The 21,024-nt window shown below is 44.3% G+C and overlaps 1 long non-coding RNA gene across 1 annotated transcript in view; it reads right to left on the minus strand.

Annotated features, from left to right (window-relative positions):
- The window catches only part of LOC122432456, a 172,264-nt gene that overhangs the window by 32,916 nt on the left and 118,324 nt on the right, over window positions 1-21,024 (minus strand). Inside the window, exon 2 of the long non-coding RNA XR_006266832.1 lies at window positions 9,703-9,816. This is a non-coding gene — a long non-coding RNA (uncharacterized LOC122432456). The remainder of the gene's footprint in view (window positions 1-9,702; window positions 9,817-21,024) is intronic.

The raw sequence follows: 21,024 nt of genomic DNA on the forward strand, positions 1-21,024 counted from the left end.
CTAACTTCAGGCATGTCAGTGACGCATCAGTGTCAGGGAACCGTTGACCAAAACCGCCTGCCTCGATAGGCATGATGAGGACCACCTGCATGAGTTGTCTCACAATAGGAGGCCTGGACAAGGAACATGGTGCTGGTCCCAAAAACTAACTGGGAGAATCTGGGAGGGACCAAAAGCAAGAAGATGCCAGCTCATAAAATGTCTTGTCAATCTCCCAGAATCCTCTGCCCTCGAGTCCATCTTGGCTGAGGGATATACCTGCCAGCAGGGAGGACCCTGAGTCAGAACAAACATGGACCAAGCAAGACGACAGGCAAGAGACAACCAGGAAACTAACCCCATTACCATGAACCCAAGACTTGGAGCCACATGGCGGAGCAGTCCTCCTGGGCTCCTTCACCCAGCTGCTCTCTACCCGGGCGCCCTTCCCCAGTAAATTCTCTTGCTTTGTCATCACATGTGTCTCCTTGGACAATTAATTTCTGAGTGTCAGACAAGAGCCCACTCTCGGAGTCTGGAAGGGGTCCCCCTTCCTGCAGCATCAGGACTCAGTTTCTCCCCACTGCTGCTCTCTGCTTTCCTGTATCATATGGCCCCTTCTCATGGTGGCAAAGCCCCACCACTCCAGGTATCATCCCACCACTCAGAAATCAACTCCAACACGAAGAGAGCTTCTCTTTCTCAATATTCTAGGTTAAAAAAAAAAAAAAAACGTATGCTTATGGCTGATTCAACTTGATATTCGGCAGAAACCAGCACAATTCTGTAAAGCAATTATCCTTCAATTAAAAAATAATTCTTAAAAACAATATCACAATTGGGTCTCTTTGGACCATTGTGTCTCATCTCAGACTGATCAAAGTTAGGAAACTGATGAGTTGTGGAACATGCCAAGTGATCAGCTTTGAGTCACATGTTTCTCCTGGATTTGGAGTTTCACCCAAGGTACCTAGATTATCACTGAAGGTTGGAATGGCTCCCAAAAGAAACTCTCAAGATGCTGAAGAAGGAATTCATAGGGCCTGAACTCCATCTCAGGCCTGTCCGTGCTGGCTGTGCTCGACTGCCTCTCCAGTGGACTCTGAACTCTCTGCTTAGTGCCTGTGAGGACGACAATGGAAGGATAAGACCCCCTCCAGACAGAGGAATCCTGAAGATCACATCCAGGCTACTCATTGCCTAAGAGGAAGCATACCGTAATCACACCTGTCTCCGGACAGGTCATAAACTTTTTTCGTATCTGTCAAGATGTAATCACAGGCTTATCGATTATTAACTGGTTGGAATGTAACTGCGGGCTTATTGACTATTGACTGTTTAGACACGTACACATGGGGTAGGTGGTGGGTTTAGACACGTACACATGGGGTAGGTGGTGGGTCTGGACACGTACGCATGGGGTATAAAAGATTTTCACAAATGCTGGACGGGGTCCTTGGCTAAGAGGAGACTCTGCCTTGGGCCCGCCGGCGTAATAAACTGCACTCCACTATCTGCATTGTCCTTCTGAGTGACTCTGTTTCCCGGAAAGCGTGGCTATAACAATGCTAATACCAGAAAGGGACGCTAGACCAGTGCAACAGAATAAGTTAGCAGTTCGAGTCTAGAAAAACCAAGGCACTAGACCAGAAATCAAAGTAAGGGCTCTTGTTCTGGTATAAATACAGAGACCCAGTGCTGGCCTCTGGGCGTACGCTGCTTAGATGGAATACTATTTATAACTGTTTTCTCTCAAACTTTCCTTCCCAGATCTGTGAGCATTTATTAAACATGAAGAGTTTTATGCAGTCAAATAACAGCATTTAATCTTTCCCCCTGCCGGGTTCTATTTGCATACCTTTGCCTTCATTCTGCCCTTTCTGAAGATCCCCTGGGGTAAATTCAGACTTGGACCGGCTCCTTCTCGCTTGATTACAGACAATTTCTGTTTTCTGCTGCTCATACACTGACCGATGGTGACCCAGTGGGGTCTGCTAACTGCCAGGTTGAGGACAGGGAGGAAGATTTATAATATCTTGGACAGGCAGTGGGAGGAGCATATTTCTTCCTGACTTAGCTAGTAAGCAACTGATGTCCAGAAAAGAAAAAAGAAAAAGAAGTGTTACTCACTTAGTTGTGTCTAACTCTCTGCGTCCCCAAGGACTGTAGCCTGCCAGGATCCTCTTTCCATGGCATTCTCTAGATAAGAACACTGGAGTGGGTTGCCATTCCCTTCTCCAGAGGAGCTTCCCAACCCAGGGATCGAACCTGGGTCTCCTGCATTGCTGGCAAATTCTTTACAGTCTGAGCCTCTAATTTATGTCCAGAAACAGAACCCTTTTCATGATTTCTGCCTTCATCTTCACACTGCAGTCTCCCTGTGTGCTTGTCTGTGCCCAGTGTCCACAGATTCTCTTTCGATAAGGACATCAGTCACATTGGATTAGGGTCCATCCTCCAACATGACTGTCTCCTACTGATTACATCTGCAATGACCCTCTATCTAATCAAGAATGAAGTTTTCAAAGTACGGTCTCCCCAGTGAGACCACAGGTGCGATTTTCACTTGTTTAAACGCTGAATCCTTTCACAAAGTCTTTCTGAGGGTCTCGTCACATCCACCTCAGGTGACGCGCTGTCCAGGACATGAGAAGAGCAGCTGCGTGTCCCTTATAAACCTGCACCCTTCTGATCTCACCACGTGAGAAACTGCAGGGGCTCCCGTGAAAACGCAGAGGCTGGTCTGTTCTCACAGGTTTACAGCTGTTTGGCCTAAAGTGAAAGCTCCTTGAGGACAGCAACGTTGGTTCATCAAAGACAGCAGAGCGTCTGCAGAGGAACGAGCCCTTGCTGACGACCATCCGCATCAGTGCCTGCTGGCCCAGGATGCGTCTGCTCTGCAAACAGCAGCCTTGGGTTCCCAGTGTCTGGGACGGACCTGAAAGGGATGCTTTCAGTGTATGCATTCCTAAAGGATAACAAGAGAGCTGTTCCTTTACAAGCATAAGAATATCCAGTGGATTGGAATACCATCCAGGTTGCTTCTCATTCAGAACCTGGTAACAAGCCTGCACTTCTACTGTGATAATTTTCTGGTTTGGAATCCTCTTCCACTCTGCAAGCTTGCCAACACATCACATAAGGCTCTGTCCTGCTCCTTTCTGTACTAAGGCACTGCATGGCAGTGTCCTACAAAGACTTCAGATCTGCAGAGTCTCGTTTTGAATCTTTGTTTTGACTCTCACGTGTCTGTGATCTGAAACATATTTCACATCTATTTTCTCGTCTCTGAAATGTGGGCACGGCTCTTTAACAGCATTGTGCTGAAGTACACCTGTGAGTCCATGCGGCGTTAGGCAAAATGGGAGCTCTACGCACAGTGGCAGTTGAATTCTTTCAGGATTTCTGTACACCACTTGAAGTGATCCTTGGTTTCTGTGTTAGTGACCATATAATGTTTTCTTTCACTATATCTTTACAGACGGAGAAGGCAATGGCACCCCACTGCAGTACTCTCACCTGGAAAATCCCATGGGCGGAGGAGTCTGGTGGGCTGCAGTCCATGGGGTCACGAAGAGTTGGACACGACTCAGCGACTTCCCTTTCACTTTTCACTTTCATGCACTGGAGAAGGAAATGGCAACACACTCCAGTGTTCTTGCCTGGAGAATCCCAGGGATGGGAGCCTGGTGGGCTGCCATCTATGGGGTCGCACAGAGTCAGACACGACTGAAGCGACTTAGCAGCAGCAGCAGCATCTTTACAGAGGCTTTCCCCTTCTAATCCTCAAGGCAAAATGCTAGCCACCTGCTTTACTTATTAACCCAGAAAAAAATAAACCTCTCTGCTTGGTCTGCAGCCAGTACACAAGAGCACTCTTCCAGGCCCAGGACGGCTCTAACTTAGACCACTTAGTGATGCTCCGCGGGTAACACTATTAGCATCCCACCAGAAGAGCACGCTGGAGACATGACAGCCGTCCCAAGCCTGATGCCGTGTTGGCTATGGAATTGTTTGCTGTGAGGATAACAGTCAATTAAACACACACACGCCTCAGGGGGTAAAACAGATGCTTTTGTGAAAATAACCTTCACTAGGAATTGAGCTCTATTTGATACAAAGCATCGCTTACTACTGGGCGAAAACACATTTGCTGAGACCTGTTCACCCTAGTTTCCTTTTCTCCCGTCTTCATTACTCCCAGATTGCTTGTTCAGAGGATGCTATCATCTGCCCAGCTGAAGGAAACAGAATCAGCTCATAAGCACATCTCTGGTAACAGAGACCGGGGCAAAGCAATGGCTCTTGAGGGACTCTTTGCATATTTCCTTACTGCATACTCAGAGTCCTTAGCATCTGATTATGGGGCTTGTTTTCCTGGCTGGTCAGTCTCATCTTTAATGTGTATGTTCTGCTTTAAGCTTGTCCCTTGGGGTTTTAGCCTCTGTCATGTAGCTCCGCTTAGGAAATTTCTAAGCGACTCATTCCTTTAGTAAACCTAGGAGGAAGAGTTTCCGCTTGGAGTTGATGATACATGTATAAATGAGCCACACAGGAACATGACACCGGATACTACAGCTGATGGAAGTGCATGAGCAGTAAGCCCCGGGGCAGCAGGGAAACAGCACACCTCACCAGAAACTGAGCCTTCTGAGCAGGTCCCTCCCCCGTGCTCCAACAGTCAGCCTGCCACCGGGGAAAACAGGGGACAGCCGTGACCTCAGGTGTCCTGCCCAGCCAGACGCGACCCTCAGGCGCAGGGCTCCGTCTGTGGTAGGGGAGCTGGCTAAGGAAACAGGGGGCAGGGTCTCAAGGATTCTGCTGCTCAACGAAGCAGAAAGAACCGTCACGCGGGGTCAATGGGTTGACTACATATTTCTTCACTCCTCTAGATCTTGGTTTCAAGGTTGTCACAAACGATTCCTCAAATGCGAAAGGGGTTTATGCCCATTCATTCATGAGGACTCCTGGGTAATTCTCTGACAGGCCCAAGAGACAGAGACTGAGCTATGGAAATAACCTCCTGCACCCCCAACCCACCACCCCCTTTCCCCACCTGGATTCACACCATGGCCAGTCTCTGATGGAGTGATCGTTATTCCTGTTATTCTTGTTCTTGCTCTTATTTTTAAGGAATAAGAATTTGTTTTCTGCTTTCTTGCTGTGAAATAACAGCTCCTTGCATTGTATTTCTTAAGCACAAAATTAAATGGATGGAGGGCTTGCAACAAAGAATTTTCTTTTTTGTGTAAATTACATGTTTAGGAAATCTGTAGGTAGGCTAAGAGGATAACAAATTCTGAGGCTAATTCACAGGAAGGCATGATCCTTAAATTGACCACAGCTGAACCTCTACAGGACTCATTTTATAAACAGAATAAATCTCAGATAATACAATGAAGGGCTCAGAACTATCTGTCAGGGTGCTTGATGGAGACATGCAACCTCCTGGCTCTAATTACAACTGGGGAAGCAGGTATCAACAGGATTTACAGAGAGCAAGACACCACCCATGTACAATAGGACCTGTTTCTTTTCTCTCCAGTCCAGAATGGAAATAAATCTGACATCATTCTGCTTCTTTTTAACGCCAGTAAATTCTCAAGTGCTGCCCATAAGGCCCCAAACATCATCACAGGCTCAATTAAAGTCCAAAAGGAGAGTTTTTGAATGGGTCAACCCACCATAAAATTTCTTCATTACTTTTATTTGGGTTCCCACAGAAACAAATTATTTGGGGACAGACCCTCAGAGACAAGGACTCCAGGATAGAAAGTTTACTTAGGACACAAAGAAAACACCAGAAGGGGAGTAGGAATGATGGAGGGGGGGAGGGGGGAGGGAAGAGAAGGTGGCCAACAAGAGTTAAGGAGCAAGGCACCAGAGGGGCGACTGGAGCTCACCCCTGTGGAGACTCCGGGAAACAGTACAACGTTCACACCAAAGCACATTCCCATGTTAGTGTTCTGGGCTGAATTACATCCCCAAAGAAATGCTGAAGTCCAAACCCTCAGGACCCGAGACTGTGATCTTATCTGGGAATAGCGTCATTGCAGATGGAATTAATTACATGGAGATGTGGTCCCATGAGAACAGAGCGGGCCATTCATCCAATAGAGCAGGTGTCATTTCAAGAAGACGATGGGAAGACGCTGGGAAGAACGCCTTGTGAAGATGGCGCAGAGATGGGAGTGACACAGCTGAACACCAAGGACTGCCAGCAACCAAGGTTTCTGGTTAGAGTCTCAGAGAGAGCATGGTCCTCATGACAACACCTTGATCTTGAACTTCTAGCCTCCAGAACTGTGAAAGAATACATTTCTGCTGTTTTAAGGCCCCCAGCGTACTGCATTTTGTTGTGGAAGTTCCTAGGACACTAAGGATCTGGGCTCCTGATCCACCACCATCTGTCAGCGGTTAAGGACTGTTCTACCAATGGCTAAGGAAAGCCATGCCCACAGTTCTTCTGGACTTTCAGACACAGGCAGAGCAGCCTTTCTAGGCTCCAGAAGAGTCCTCAGTGTAGAGACACCCACACGGCCGCTGGGAGCACACGGACACAGTCTGAGAGGTCAGAGCTGGGCTTTACCTCCATGCTGCCTACAAGATAGAGTCCACCTCTCTAGATGGCTCACAGAACAAGAGTGATTTGAGGTCTCAGCAGGACTCAGTGAGCTCTTGGTTTGACCGTGGGGGGCAACTGCCTCTAGAAGCCACACCGTGTGGGGCCCCCTACTGACAGCCAGCAGGGAAAAGGAAAACAAGATTCTGCCAACAACCCAATGAGCCTGGATGTAGATTTTTCCCCCAAGCCTCCAGAGACATGCCAGCTAGCCAACACCTTGACACTGGCTTCTTGAGGACTTTTCAGGCCTCCAAGTGTTGGTGAGGCTTGCCATGCAGCACAGCTCACTGAAACAAGCCCTTATGCCCTTGTTCACACGGGAACACTTGCCCAGATTAAGTGTGTTGCATGCACTGTCTCTAGCTTCACCGCAACCTTGAAGTCAGTCCTGCAGACTTATCCCATTTCATAGATAAGGATACTGAGTTTCACAGAGGTTGAGCAACTCATACATATCTACCACTAATGTTCCTGTTATCTCTACTCTTGCCTTTTAATGATAAAACAACACTTGAAGGTCTGCGTTTTTAAGGTCATTTCCCAAAGATTCCAGCCCAGACACTGACAAGAGCTGGGCTTCCTGCCCTCTTAGGAAGGCACGCGTCACTGCTGCAAGTCTTCCATATGTACGTGCCCAGCGGCCTGCTGACTGCTCCAGGAAAGCAGCGGGGAGCAGAGGCCCTCTAGGGCAGCAAGGGTCCACCTACACTCACCATATGTCAAGTGGGGACAGGTCAGCATTTGTCTAAGAGGTAAGCATTCTCAAAGTTGTCACCTGGGAGCATATGGCCCTTGGGATAGAAGAAAATGCCCCACTAACATGCCAGGTGTTCAATACCATTTGCCAAAAAATATATGTTATTTATGACAGCTTTTTAATTTCTGGAGGAAAGCAGAGAGAGAGTTTTTCCTGAAGCAACTTTCTAGAACCACTCAGTTATACTCAATAAGCTGCAGCTACTATATACAGAGAAAATGTATAGCCAAACAACAGGGAGATTGTGGCATGCTCTTAAAAATATGGCCCCAGATTATCATCTAGTCTATTAAATATCATTCATAGGACCAAACTGAGAAATAGGCAAGAGATCAGAACAATCACTTCACAAAAGCAGGAATCCAAGTGTCCAATAGACATATGAAAAGACAATCAACTTCATTAGGGCGTCAGAGAAATGTAAACTAAAACTCCAAAGAGATGCACGCCATTGACAATCCGCTAAAATGAGAAAGACATTTCACATTGATGTTGTAACTCAACTTCTGACATGTATGGGGCCTGACTGGAAATGTCAAATATTGCTGATGAAAGGAGTATAAATTGGTCTTTTAGGATAGTCTTGAGCAGCATGTACCCAATCTGAATGTACTTTACTATAGTGAAGTGAAGTCGCTCAGCCGTGTCCGACTCTTTGCAACCCCAAGGACTGTAGCCCACCAGACTCCTCCGTCCATGGGATTATGCAGGCAAGAAGACTGGAGTGGGTTGCCATTTCCTTCTCCAGGGGATCTTCCCGACCCAGGGATTGAACCTGGGTCTCCCTCTTTGTAGACAGACGCTTTTACCATCTGAGCCATGAGGGAAGTCCAACTTTTACTATGTGATGTAATTATTTCACTGTCTGGTATGCCCAGCAGAAATGTGTGCTCACAAACTGACATGCAAAAGAGTGTTCGTACATACCTGGGTCATAATGTGGTGCTTGAAAACTAACTTACAACATAGGAGACCCAGTCAGTAGTCCCAGGCTTCTCTCCCTCTGACAGACACTTTCTCTGGGGTGTCATCTACCCAGAGCCCCCAGTGTGAGTCTGGCCTGTAGGGATTAGAAGAGTGGCTCCATTTATGAGCTGTGTGGCTTTGGACACATCATTTAAGAATCAGTTTTCCTGTCTGAAATGGAGGTCATTGCGATGCTGATTTCACGAGAGCTCATCATGTTAACACAGACACAGCTAGAACAGTGCCCAGCACACAGGAGACGCTGCCTCAGTGGGACCCCTACCAAGCTCTCTCCATAGTTACACACCAGTATGCAGGCTTCCTGAGTGGCTCCAGTAGTAAAGAACCCACCTGCCGATGCAGGAGCCACAGGAGACTCAGGTTCAATCCCTGGGTCGGGAAGAGCCCCTGAAGGAGGAAATGGCAACTCACTCCAGTATTCTTGCCTGGAGAATCCCATGGACAGAGGAGCCTGGAGGGCTGTAGTCCATGGGGTTGCAAGGAGTCGGTCGTGACTGAAGCGACTTAGCACACACATGTACATGCACTGGCATATTTCAGGTATCCTCAGGACAATTCAGCTTGGGGTGAACTTCCTATAAGTGCTTCAGCCAATGGACAGGTAAGCATCAGCGATACTGCTAAAATTAATATTATTAGATTTTAAAGTTATGTACCTATATTACTCTGATTAAAAAAAAACTAAATTAAAAAGGGGTTAATTTTTGGACTCACTGAGTCTTTAGTCTAAAAAGAACAACACAGCTGGTAGTATTTAAAATAAAATACAACAATGCATAAATTAAATGTTAATAGTTTACAAATAACCACCCAGGTCCACTGGATGCTTTATGGGATACTCAGAAAACCATGGTCACCAGATGGTCCTCAGTTGGCCAAAGCCTGCCAGAACGAAGATACAAGAAGGGAGAAACATGTTTTTGTTTAAGGACAAATGACATATTCAAAATTTAATTTATTTTGGCTCTCAGTAATACAATCTGACAGGATTGTTGGATGATTGCTTTCCCAGAGCAGCCCCTGAATTCTTGGCCATTCTTAACAATCTGGGCTTTACTTGGCTCTCCTGTGAGATGGTAACCCCAGGCCCGCCCCACTCGGGCTCGCCCTCCCAAACCACCTGAGGGAGGTGGGCCTGGTCCCTAGCCCCCTGGAAGCCCGCTGGCTCGGGGGCCGAGGCGTCGCTGGTCCCTGAGGGCGGAGAGCAGCTGTGAAGAGCCAGCCTGTCACACCGCCTTCTGCTTCTCCACTGTGTCTGGGCAGCGTGAGAAGGAGCATCAGGAGAAAGCAGAGAAAACCTGCTTTTGCTTTTCTCATTCCTTGTGTTTTACTTGGTAGGAGAAAAGGAACCTACCTTCCATTGAAAGCAGCTGATTGAGCTGATAATGAGACTGAAGAAGGAGCCTACAAAATCTGCACGCCACTGTCCGCTTGGGATGAGGGAGTCTTCACCAGAATGCTCTTGATGCTGCAAGACCAAGTGGCAAGACATTTAATGAATGAAACTTGGAGAGAAGCTAAAGATGTTAGTCATGTGAAAAAAAAAATCAGGAAAAAATGACAAAGTAGGGAAAAGAAAACAACACAAAGAGGAAAGTAAAGTCATCATGAACCTGCATTGTTGGGAACCCCAAATGTCTACTCTACTCCCCTCCTCCCACCCCAGCACCAGGGCACAGTCTCATGGGGCAAACTAATCACAGAATTCCCAACTCTTTTGCCAAAGGCCATTTGCCAGATAAACCAAATACATTTTTGTTTTTTAATTTCAGTTTTAGTGAGGCATAATTGACAAGCAAAATTGTAAGGCATTAATATTTAAAATATAAAATTGGTGCAGCCACTGTGGAGAACAGTATGGAGGTGCCTTAAAAAACTAAATGTAGAGTTACAATATGATCCAGCAACCTCACTCCTGGGCATGTATCTGGACAAAACTCTAATTCAAAAAGACAGAGCCACCCCTATGTTTATAGCAGCACTTCTGGCAACAGCCAGGACATGGAGACAGCCTAAATGCGTAACGACAGACGAAGGGACAGAGAGGATGTGGTACGCATATACAACGGAATATTACTCAGCTGTAAAGAAGAATGAAATAATGCCATCTGCAGCAACATGAACGGACCTAGAGATTATCACACTAAGCGAAGCAAGTTAGAAAGAAAAAAAGTAAATGCTGTATCACATCACCTATATGTGAAATCTAAGACGTGACACAGACGAACTCATCTACAAAACATACATAGAATCAGGAACACAGAGAGTAGACCAGTGGCTGCCAAGAGCGAGGGAGCTGGGACGGGGTGGAGTGGGACCTTGGGGTTAGCAGATGTGAGCTACTGCATATATGATGAATAAACAACAAGGTCCTACTGTACAGAAACTACACTCGATATCCTGTGATAAACCATAATGGAAAAGAATATTTTAAAAAAGACTATACATAAATATATATACATATGACTGAAATGCTTTGCTATACAGCAGCAATTAACACAAAATTATCAGTTATATATTTCAATTTAAAAAACAATAAATGATATGTACAATGTGGTGACTTGTTGTAAGTATACACTGTGGAAGGATTTTTCCCATCTAGTTACACAACAATCAAATCATTTACCTTGTTTTGGTAAGAATATTTAAGTTCTACTCTCTCATTAAATTTAAATATTATAATACAGTGTTATCCACTGTAGTCATCATGTTTTACATTAGATCTCAGATTTGTTCATCTTACAGCTGAAAGTTTGTACAAGATCTCCCTCTTTCATTCACCTCCTGCCAGCCCATGGCAACCATTTTTCTTCTCTGTTTCTATGAGTTTGCCTCTTTTTCCTGAGATTCCACATCTAAGTGATACCATGCAGCATTTGTCTTTCTCATTTGGCTTATTTCATTGAGCATGCTACTTGCTAGCTCCATACATATTGTTGCAAATGGCAGGATTTCATCCTTTCTCATGGCTGAATATTTTCCATTGTGTGTATATGTGTGTGTGTGTGTGTGTTTGTGCATGTGTGGGTACCACATCTTCCTTACCCATTCTTCCACTGATGGACACTTAAGTTGTTCACATATCTTGGCTGTTGCCAGTAGATATTCATTTATCTTAGACAAAGGATTTGCTGTAGGGTTGTCCCCTCTGTGTAGTATTCAGCAATTTTGCTCAGTAATTATGGGGAAATTGTACTCTGCTGACTACCATCTTGTGAGGGATCAGAAAACTAAGCTAGGAAAGCAAAGCAAAAAGAAAGGAGAACCCTCAATAAACCATGCTTGACACCTGCCTCACCTCTGTGCTTTTTGGTAATGTGAGCCAATAAATCCCTTCTATTGTTAAAGCCGTTTGGCTCCCATGTTCTTATTTGCAACCAAAAGCTTCTAACTGACACACTACTTGAATGGATTAATGCATGAAGAAGCCAAAGGGTGATGGAGCTTTGGGAACTGGGGCAGAGCCTTGAATGCGTCTGAAAATAATCTCATTGAAACAGAGTCCAGAAGACCATTAAAGAAAAAATTCAGCGCGGAAAATGAGAAGTCATTTGCTTAATTAGAGTTTGGGAACAGTATTTGTACGGGGAACATTTCACCCCAATGAGATTGCAAAGAAGAAAATGACTCACTGTTCTCCAACTGGCAAAAGCTGAAATCCCTTGTCTAAGGGTTATTGTTCTCTATGATAGCTCCATAATATTCTGCTAATGTGCATACATATTTTTCAAAGGTGCATTTTTCTCTCGAAGCCTTAGAGGCAATGAATAAGGACATCCAGGAGATACAGAGGTGGCAGCTTAATGAAAGAAACAAAGCGCATATTTTCATACACATTCTGGATTTGGCAGAATTTGATATTTGCAATAGTCATTTTAAATGTTAATGTTTTAACTACTAGATTAAAGAACACAACCCAAACTAGCTGCTAAATTCCATCCCGCAAAACTCCCCACACTCCAGCCATCCCTCTGCATACAGAAGTCAGATCAGTCCAGGGACTGGGTCTTCGCACTTTGCCCTCCTCAGCCACAGCTGTCCCTCACTTGGCACCTTTAGGGCCCCATTTGTTTGCACAGATTAGATTATTCTATGGTAAAAGGATTACCAACATGTGTATTAAAAGTTACACCCACACAGGTTACTTTTAATTTGCCAGTCAATACTAAATTATTCAAGTGGGCCTTAGGAAGTACTGCTGTCAATAAAGCTAGTGGATGCTAGGAATTTCAGTAGAACTATTCAAAACCTTAAAGGATGATGCCATCAAGGTGTTGCATTCGATATGTCAGCAAATCTGGAAGACCCAGCAGTGGCCCCAGGACTGGAAAAGGTCATCCAAATTCCCAAGAAGGGTAGTACTAAAGAATGTGCTAACCATCAGACAATTGCACTCATCCCCCATGCTAGTAAGGTCATGTTTAAAATGCTGCATGCTAGGCTTCATCATTATGCAAACCAAGAACTTTCAGATGTCCAAGCTGGGTTTAGAAAAGGAAGAGAAATCAGAGATCAAATTGCCAACATTCGTTAGATCATAGAGTAAGCAAGGGAAGTCCAGAAGAACATCCACCTCTATTTCGTCGACTACGCTAAAGCCTTTGACTGTGTGAATCATAACAAACTGTGGAAAGCTCTTAAACAGATGAGAATACCAGACCATCTCACCTGTCTCCTGAGAAACCTGTATGCAGGTCAAGAAGCAGCGGTTAGAACACTGTATGGAACAACTGATTGGTTCAAGATTGAGAAAGGAGTACGATAGGGCTGTCTCCTGTCACCCTGCTTGTTTAATCTATATGCTGAGTACATCATGAGAAATGCTGGGCTGGATGAGTAACAAGGTGGAATCAAGATAGGTGAGAGAAACATCAACAATCTCAGAAGTGCAGATGATATCACTCTAATGACAGAAAGTGAAGAGGAACTAAAGAGCCTCTTGATGAGGGTGAAGGAGGAGAGTGAAAGAGCTGACTTAAAACTAAATAAAAAATCTAAGATCATGGCATCAGCCCCATTACTTCATGGCAAATAGAAGGGGAAAAGGTGGAAGTAGTGACAGAGCTCTTCTTCTCGGGCTCAGAATCACTGCAGATGGTGACGGCAGCCGTGAAATCAGGAGAGACTGCTTCTTGGCAGGAAAGCGATGACAAACCTAGACAGTGTGTTGAAAGACAGAGATATTATTCTGCTGACAAAGGTCCATATAGTCAAGGCTACAGTCTTCCCAGTGGTCACGTACAGTGGTGAGAGCTGGACGGTAAAGAAGGCAGAGCGCCGCAGAATTGAAGAATTGATGCCTTTGAACTGTGGTGCTGGAGAAGACTCTAAGAGTCCCTTGGACGGCGAGGAGATCCAACCAGTCACTCCTAAGGGAAATCAGCCCTCAACACTCATTGTAAGAACGGATGCTGAAGCGGAAGCTCCAGTATTTTGGCCATCTGAGGCGAACAGCTGACTCACTGAAAAAGTCCCTGATGCTGGGAAAGACTGAGGGCAGAAGGAGAGGAGGGCATCAGAGAATGAGATGGTTGGATGGCATCACCAGTGCAATGAACATGAACTTGGGGAAAGTCCAGGAGATGGTGAGGGACAGGGAGGCCTAGCGTGCTGAAGTTCATGGGGTCACAAGGTTCATGGGGTCACAAAGTTGGACATGACTGGTCAACTGAATAACAACAACTGAATTATCTATTTCTTCTTATTCAGATTTCCTGAATCAATGACCATGTAAAAAATACAGCTCTTAGATTCACCTCAACCCATGTATTCAGAACTCACTGAAGAGTCTTAATGGAAAACAAAGAGCAAATTGTCGAGAACAGACCAGACAGGGAATTGTAACATGTGACAGGTCAAACACTGAAGGAATGACGGCATTTCTTAAGATGAAAATGAGCATTTATTTCTCATTCTAGATTTCAGTAACTGCAGTGCATCTTATAACTGGCCAAGCTATGGTGATGACAGAGATCTGACTGCCTGCCTGACCACAGCGTGGACACTTCGTCAAGTTATGTGAATTGATGGTCCTTCATGTATTCGGTTTAAATGCCATTTGAGACGTCTTCCTGGCTGTGTCAGTTAGCTAGGGCTGCCGTCACAAAAGAATAGGCATTTATTTCCCACAGTTCTGGAGGCTGGAAGTCCAAGGTCAAGGTGCCAGCAGGGGTGGTTCTGCACCCTGTCCCCGTTCTGCAGACAGCTCTGCCTGCGTCCTCACAAGGCTTTTTCCTGCGTACCTGCTCCCCTATCTCTCTTGTCATCTAAACAGCTTTGTTTTGCCTTAATCACCTCTTTAAACGTCTTATCTCCAAACAGAACTACATTCTGAACTACTTCAACATGCACCTTTTGGGGGCACGCAATTCAGCCTGTCAAACTGTTTGTTGTCTGAAACCTTTCAGTGGACATCTTTTGGTAAGACTACAAGAGCGCCAGCATCAAAGCTTGCGGAATGTGTATCTTATGGGGAAGAAAAATCCAAGAGACAAAAGCAAAGTGCTCTTTCAGAAATACTGCCTCACAATACTTTGATGGCGCAGAGGGTAATAATCTGCGGAAAATGCAAAGATGTTAAAGCTTTGTGCTGTAGTTTGTCAGATTTTCTTGCTAAGGGGTAGATAGTGAGCTGTCTTCTAATCAATGATATCTGTTCAGTTAACTGATCTATTCTTCTCAGCATCAAACCCACCCTTCAGCACTTTGGGATGCTTGAACTAGCTGTGGGAACCGCAGACCCCACACGCCCCCTGCGCCAGGGTATCCTGGTCAGCTCTGCCAGTGGGAGGCTGACAGGGAGACAGGTGGGGAGACAGAGAGAGGAATTCCTTTCCAGTTCTTGACAGCATTGCTTAGATAACAGCAGACAGTAGTAGCCTCTGCCTCCAGATTCTTTTTTTAATTTTTATTGGAGTACAGTTGATTTACTATATTGTATTAGTTTCAGGTGAATCAGCTATCCATATACATATATCCACTCTTTTTTAGCTTATTTTCCCATATAGGTCATTACAGAGTTTTGAGTTCCCTGTGCCATATGGATGCCCTTGTTGGTTAATCTATTTCATATATAGCAGTGTGTATATGTCAATTCCAACCTCGTGATTTATCCTTACCTTCTCCACCTTTCTCCCCTGATAAGTTTTTTTACATCTGTGACTCTAATTCTGTTTTGTAAATGTGTTAATTTGTACCATTTTTTTAGATACCACATATAAGTGGTATCATCTGATATTTGTTTTTCTCTTTTTTTTTCTTTTTCTTTTTTGTTTTTCTCTTTCTGACTTCACTTAATATATTACCCTAGAGAGATGCCCAGCTATGCTCACCTCGGCCACATTGTAACCCTTCAGAAGCTCAAGCACCAGCCACATAGGACCAAGCTCCTCGGTTTGGTGAACCTACCTCTTTTTATCCCCTACTGTGGTAACCACTAACTGTACTATCTATATCTAGGTAACTTCAGCATCCAGGTTTTGCACATTTAGCCTTCTAACACGTTCTTCATAAATTCCTGTATTACGTCACCTCAACTGGAAATACCTGGTGTGGTTTACCTTTCATTATATGAACGCTGCCTAATATAATGTCTTAGATTAGATGGAATAAAGCACCTTGAAAATATTCAAGTAATGTAAATATTCTGTTTATCTTTACTTACACAGTTTCTATAATATAAACCACTTTACGTGGATAATTTTCCTCAATTATCCATTTCTTCAATTCAGACCTTCAGAGCTTATTTTCTGTACAATCTGTCTAGCCTTTACAGTTTCACTGTAACAGGTTATCTGACTTCATATTATCTTTGTAGCTTCTACCAACCTCATTCACTAAAAGCTTTATCTGTAATAGGTAACCATATACAAAGGAATATATACACAGGTTTACCAAGTGTAAACTACACCTTTGTTTTGAAATGTTCTATTGAAGGTGAGTCTTGATAATAGTGGAAGATATAATTTTGAATATGCTTAGGATAAAATATTTTCATGCATGTAAACTGCCCTGAATAAATTCATATGTTACTGGGGATAAGAGAACTTCCTGGATTTAATGTTTCTCCCTAAGAAAGTTCTCTTTTGTGAAAATATTTTTTTCTTTTTAATGAACTATAGTTGACATTCAATATTGTGTTAGTTTCAGGGGTACTACATAATTATTTGATATTTGCATGCATTATGAAGTGATCACCACAATAGCTCTAATAGCCATCTGTTCCTACACAAAGTTATTAAAATATTATTCACCATATTTCTATGCTGTATATTACATTAACTAATTTATGATATAACTGGAGGTTTGTACTCTTCAATCCCTTCACCTATTTCACCTACTCCCTCACACCTCCTCCTTCTGGTAAATACCCATTTGCTCTCTGTATCTATGAACCTATTTTCACTTTGTCTTGTTTGTTTATTTTTTAGATTCCACACATAGGTGAGATCACGAAGTTGCTGTCTTTCTCTGTCTGACTTATTTCACTTAGCATAATACCCGCTAGACTCATCCATGTTATTGCAAATGACAAAGTTTCATTTTTTATGGCTGAGTGTTCACATCTTCCTCTGTGTGTGTGTGTGTGTGTGAGTGTGTGTGTGTGTATGTGTGTGTGTGTCTAACTCCCAGTTGATCCCAAAGGCATGAGCAGTAAATGCCTACTGTCGCTACCCAAGGTTAGAGCTGCTATGCAGTAATGCTAACTCATACCAGAGAGGTTCTGGGCCATCACTTGGCTGCCTGATTGGACCTCGAAATTTTGTCTAGGGTTTGGAGGAACACTCGGGAATTTCAACCTGCTTAAGTATCAGGATCAGTGCTCTCCTTGATTTCAAGGGTTAGATGGTATAATTTGAACAGAAATGGTCTGGGATCCAGAAACTGAATTCAAGTTCTGATTTTGCAGTATACCGGCTATCTGTTGCACTTGGACAACTCCTTAACTTCTCTCACTTCAGGCTCCCCATTTCTAAAATGGGGATAACAACACTTACTTCAGGCATTTTACAGTGATTAACTAGCATTGCACAGGTAAGATGTATGTCTAAAGCCAAACATATGTGTTATGGGTCAAACTGTATTACCCAGAGAGATGTGCTGAAATTCTAACCCCAGGTAGCTTTGAATATGACCTCATTTGGAGAAATGGTTTTCCAAAGCAATTGAATTACAATTCAGTTCAGTTCAGTCGCTCAGTCGTGTCTGACTCTTTGCAACCCCATGAGCCGCAGGACGCCAAGCTTCCCTGTCCATCATCAAATCCCGGAGTCCACCCAAACCCATGTCCATTGAGTCGGTGATGCCAGCCAACCATCTCATCCTCCATCATCCACTTCTCCTCCTGTCATCAATCTTTCCCAGCATCAGGGTCTTTTCCAATGAGTCAGCTCTTCACATCAGGTGGCCAAAGTATTGGAGTTTCAGCTTCAACATCAGTCCTTCCAATGAACACCCAAGACCAATCTCCTTTAGGATGGACTGGTTGGATCTCCTTGCAGTCCAAGAGGCTCTCAAGAGTCTTCTCCAACACCACAGTTCAAAAGCATCAATTCTTCAGCACTCAGCTTTCTTCACAGTCCAACTCTCACATCCATACATGACCACTGGAAAAATCATAGCCTTGACGAGACGGACCTTTGTTGAAAAAGTAATGTCTCTGCTTTTTAATATGCTGTCTAGGTCGGTCATAACTTTCCTTCCAAGGAGTAAGTGTCTTTTAATTTCATGGCTGCAATTACCATCTGCAGTGATTTTGGAGCCCAGAAAAAATAAAGTCAGCCACTGTTTCCCCATTTATTTGCCATGAAGTGATGGAACCGGATGCCATGATCTTAGTTTTCTGAATGTTGAGCTTTAAGCCAACTTTTTCACTCTCCTCTTTCACTTTCCTCAAGAGGCTCTTTAGTTCTTCTTCACTTTCTGCCATAAGGGTAGTGTCATCTGCATATCTGAGGTTATTGATATTTCTCCCGGCAATCTTGATTCCAGCTTGTGCTTCATCCAGCCCAGCGTTTCTCATGATGTACTCTGCATATAAGTTAAATCAGCAGGGTGACAATATACAGCTTTGACATACTCCTTTTCCTATTTGGAACCAGCCTGTTGTTCCATGTCCAGTTCTAACTATTGCTTCCTGACCTGAATACAGGTTTCTCAAGAGGCAGGTCAGGTGGTCTGGTATTCCCATCTCTTCCAGAATTTTCCACAGTTCATTGTGATCCACACAGTCAAAGGCTTTGGCATAGTCAATAAAGCAGAAATAGATGTTTTTCTTGAACTCTCTCTTGCTTTTTCAATGATCCAGTGGATGTTGGCAATTTGATCTCAGGCTCTTCTGCCTTTTCTAAAACCAGCTTGAACATCTGGAAGTTCACGATTCACGTATTGCTGAAGACTGGCTTGGAGAATTTTAAGCATTACTTTACAAGCATGTGAGATGAGTGCAATTGTGCGGTAGTTTGAGCATTCTTTGGGATTGCCTTTCTTAGGGATTGGAATGAAAACTGACCTTTTCCAGTCCTGTGGCCACTGCTGAGTTTTCCAAATTTGTTGGCATATTGAGTGCAGCACTTTCACAGCATCCTTCCAAAGAACATTCAGGACTGAAAGTCACTCAGTCGTGTCCAACTCTTTGAAACCTCATGAACTATGCAGTCCACGGAAGTCTCGAGGCCAGAATACTGCAGTGGATAGCCATTCCCCTCTCTAAGTGATCTTCCCAACCCAGGGATCAAACCCAGGTCTCTCACATTGCAGGCAGATTCTTTACTAGCTGAACCACCAGGGAACGCCAATGGACATGAGTTTGAGTAAACTCTGGGAGATAGCGAAGGACAAGGAAGCCAGGTGTGCTGCAGTCCATGGGGTCACAAAGGGTTGGATATGACTTAGCAGCTGAACAACAACAAACTGTAGACCACTGATGCTAAGAACTGCCACTAAGAACGGCTGGGAGGTACCGGAAGCCGGGAAGAGGCAGGAAAGGCCCTTCCCTAGAGCCTTCGGAGGGTGCGTGACCCTACAGACAACTTGATCTTAGGCTCTCAGCTTCCAGAGCTGTGAACAGATAAGCTTCTGTTGTTTTAAGCCACTCAGTTTGCTGTACTTTGTCAAGGCAGCTCCAGAGATGGATGTAATAGGTATTGTGCCAAATTACGAATTTTATAAGAAAGAGTCAACTTAATCATGAGTATAAGTGAGCCACCTTTGGGGACTTCAGAAAATCTGAGGAGTACAATGATTTTTCCACAGGTGAAATAACTAAGCTTGTATAATTTGAGTATTAGTATTAACTTGAACCCAACTGTAACCACAGAAGAATAAAGTTCAGAGGACTTCTCATTACTCAGTGGAGCAGTAATATATAAAATATTCAATAATCACCAATATTTATTGAATTCCAAGTACTGTTCTCAGTATTTTTAGTGTTCTTGAGAAGTTTAAATGAGTTAAAATTCCAAGAACACTGTGAAGTACTGGATCACTCAGGGCTTAACCAGTCTGACCAGGAAAACACTATCTTGAATATTTAAAACAGAACTGATAGGAGACCAACAAGGGAAGCTGAAACACTTTGAAGCCGCAACATCAGGAAGGAAGTCAGTGTGAATGTAAGTTGGCGCAGCCACTATGGAGAACACTATAGAGGCTCCTTAAGAAACTAAAAATAGAACCACCATGTGACCCAGCAATCCCACTCCTGGGTATATATCCAGAGAAAACCATAACTTAAAAAGATACACAGATACACATACCCCAGTGTTCATTGCAGAACTGTTTACAATAGCCAGGACATGGAAGCAACCTAAATGTCCATCAACAGATGAATGGATAAAGATGATATGGTACATGTATATAGTGGAATACTACTCAGCCATAAAAAGGAATAAATTGTGCCACGCGTGGAGACATGGATGGACCTAGAGACTATCATACAGAGTGAAGTTAAGTTAGAAAGACGAAAACAAATATCATATTAACGCATACATGTGAAATCTAGAAAAGTGGTACAGGTCAGTCTATTTGTAAAGGAGAAACAGAGACACAGACGTGGAGAACAAATGTATGGACACCAGGTGGAGAAGGGGGCATGGGATGAACTGGGAGATTGGCACTGACATATAGACACGACCATGTATGAAACAGATGACTAAGGAGAACCTATCGTATAGACAGGGACCCTACTCAGTGCTCGGCGGTGGCCTAAATGGGAAAGAAATCCAGGAAGAGTGGATATGTGTGTACGGATAGCTGATTCACTTTGCTGCACAGAAGAAAGTAACACAGCAGTGTAAAGATACTATACTCCAATAAAATGCTTTAAAAAAAGAAAGGAAGCTGCCATCATCCCTGGACCCAAGGGACACAGGGAGGAGGCAGTGCTGCAAGAGGCCAGGGGTGGGGGTCCCCGGGTCAAGGTCAGGATGGAACCACAGCAGGCCTCCACCAAGCGAGCTGGAGCTGCGTGGAACCTGGCCCAGGCGGGCGTGGCGGGAAGAGGCCTGCCTGGCGGTCTCTGTCCTCCCACCCCACCCCTTCCCGCCACCTGCTGGCTGAACTGAGTCGGAGAAGGAAGGGCACGCCCTTTGCCGCCCAGAGCAGAGCAGAGCAGAGCCAGCAGCTCCAGGGGCAGGCAGGCTGCTACCACTTCCACCTCACTTTCAAGGTAAAAAGC

The sequence above is a fragment of the Cervus canadensis genome, chromosome 31 (genome assembly GCF_019320065.1).
Source record: "Cervus canadensis isolate Bull #8, Minnesota chromosome 31, ASM1932006v1, whole genome shotgun sequence".
Classification (NCBI taxonomy): Eukaryota; Metazoa; Chordata; class Mammalia; order Artiodactyla; family Cervidae; genus Cervus; species Cervus canadensis.